At 52.8% G+C, this 2,500-nt stretch overlaps 2 non-coding genes across 2 annotated transcripts in view; both read right to left on the reverse strand.

Annotated features, from left to right (window-relative positions):
* LOC123687853 overlaps positions 1-851 on the reverse strand; it is a 4,012-nt gene extending 3,161 nt beyond the window's left edge. Inside the window, exon 1 of the ribosomal RNA XR_006749559.1 lies at positions 1-851. This exon is cut by the window's left edge and continues 3,161 nt beyond it. This is a non-coding gene — a ribosomal RNA (large subunit ribosomal RNA).
* Positions 852-1,358: 507 nt separating this feature from the next.
* Positions 1,359-1,513, reverse strand: LOC123686838. The gene has a single exon (XR_006748593.1). It is a non-coding gene; the product is annotated as a 5.8S ribosomal RNA (ribosomal RNA).
* Between the last annotated feature and the right edge of the window lie 987 nt (positions 1,514-2,500).

Below are 2,500 nucleotides of genomic sequence, written 5' to 3' on the forward strand. Positions count from 1 at the left end.
AAAGCAATAGCGTCGCTGATCGGCGTTTCAAGAGGTCTGTCCAAGAACACCGCGGCGAACAGTCGCAAACGGACGGAATCGGCACTAGGTCCGATCGCCATCACAATTCACATACTTGCCACGGGCCGGACGCGAACTAAGTCGCGGCCTCCCGCCATCAGTAAACCGTCGAGCGAGCTGTTCGGAAACCCAGTGTCCGTAAACATCGGAAAATCCGAGCTCACGGGCTACACTCGAGACCGTAGAACAGCACCCAACGGATCGCGACGACCTACTAGGGGAGAAGTGCACGCGTCCGAAGCCGGAGATGAACCGAAGGGAACAGCCAACGCGAACGTCGCCGTTTCCACAGTCAGTAAATCCCAACAACAGGCGCGAATGAATCTCCCCATTCGACCTTTCGGGTTTCTCAGGTTTACCCCTGAACGGTTTCACGTACTCTTGAACTCTCTCTTCAAAGTTCTTTTCAACTTTCCCTCACGGTACTTGTTCGCTATCGGTCTCGTGGTTATATTTAGCCTTAGATGGAGTTTACCACCCACTTAGGGCTGCACTCTCAAGCAACCCGACTCTAAGAAGAGATCCTCTAGCAAGCCGCAGCGGTCGCTACGGGCCTGGCACCCTCTATGGGCGATGGCCCCATTCAAGATGGACTTGAACGCGCCGCGAACTCGCCAGATAATGGATCCTTCCAAACACCACATCTCCCGGCGACCGGTTACGATCGCGGGATTCAGTGCTGGGCTAATCCCTGTTCGCTCGCCGCTACTAAGGGAATCCTAGTTAGTTTCTTTTCCTCCGCTTAATAATATGCTTAAATTCAGCGGGTAGTCTCACCTGTCCTGAGGTCGTATGTTCAAATCATCGAAACGTTCCGAAACTAACCTTTGGCGGCTCATAAAATCACGTACCTTACGCGAGGGAGTTAGCCTACTCAAAGGCGTCTATTATCTCCTGCTCCGTATGGCGGATCATGCGAATCCAAGCAAAGTGCTTCGGTGTTTCGGGGGTGCGCTCATGAAAGCTCATCCGCAACGCGCGACAACTGGCACATTAAAGCGATCGGACGTCGTTCAGATTTCTCGGACACGACGATCGCATGTCTACAGTCATGGGCGCAGATCGAGCAATACCACGACACCACAATATATGCTTTCGCAATTCAAGACGGCGCGTTACGAAAACAACTCCTCATCATTCCAACACACGAGGCGTCGAAACGACAGAACGTTGATCGTCACGCGGCAAACCGTCCAACTCGCCCAAATGACCTTCGGTACAGGATCAACGTTAGACGACCTTTACGTCGTCACTTCGTCAAGCCATAACGTCTGGCCGGGCAGTCTTTGTAATGGAACCGACCCTCAGTCAGGAGTGGTCCGAGGACAGTGTCCGAGGACCGCAATGTGCGTTCGAAATGTCGATGTTCATGTGTCCTGCAGTTCGCATGTTGACGCGCAATTAGCTGCGTTCTTCATCGACCCACGAGCCAAGTGATCCACCGTTCAGGGTAATCTTTTATGTTCGATTTCTCGGTACTAGTCGCAATGGACTTTCCCTCGAAATACGAGACGCCAACTGCGAACCTCCTCGAGAATGACATTCCAATGACTGAGACGACCCACTGAAGGGTCAATACGTCAGTCGATCGGCGCAAAATCTTCGGTTCAACTAGTTTGCGTACTAATCTAGTGACAATTATCGTAAAAAATTCGGACGGAGACAAACGTCGCAGACAATCCCGAAAGAGCATAAAAACGCTAATGTAACGGGCGTCGCACAACGTCGACGTCTTCGTCCCTGGAATAGATCGTCCTACCGAAGTCCGTAGACAACGGTAACGACTGATCGATTTCGGGCGAGAATCTTTAAAACCTGCAGCCGGCTCCTCGTTCCGTGCCAAACACGAAACTTCGCCCAGCCACGAACGCGGCAATCCAAGCGCTTCGAATCCTTATTCCGAGCACATCACGAGACTTCGCCCAACTACGAACGTCAGCATAAGCAGCCGGCTCCTCGTTCCATCAAGGAACTTCGCCCAACCACAAACGCCGACATAAGCGGCCGGCTCCTCATTTCGTGAGCATCTCTAAACATGGACCTACAACGAAGGCTGCACACACGTGCGGCCGGCTCCTCGTTTCGAGGATATCACAAGACTTCGCCCAACCACGAACGTCAGCATAAGCAGCCGGCTCCTCGTTCCGTCAAGGAACTTCGCCCAACCACAAACGCCGACATAGGCGGCCGGCTCCTCATCTCGTAAACATCACGAAACTTCGCCCAACCACACGAACGCAAAGCCAGCGGCCGGCTCCTCGTTCCGTGCACATCACGAAACTTCGCCCAACCACAAAACTCTACGTGCGTTCTAGGTACCCGGATAATCGGTCTAAACGATCGCATCCATATAGGGTTCCGGTCATAATCGTCTAACCAAATGCTCACATAATCTGCGATCGTTCTGAAACGACGGACGTAAGCCAAGAGGAGACGCCGA

This window comes from Harmonia axyridis, chromosome X (assembly GCF_914767665.1).
Source record: "Harmonia axyridis chromosome X, icHarAxyr1.1, whole genome shotgun sequence".
Taxonomy (NCBI): Eukaryota; Metazoa; Arthropoda; class Insecta; order Coleoptera; family Coccinellidae; genus Harmonia; species Harmonia axyridis.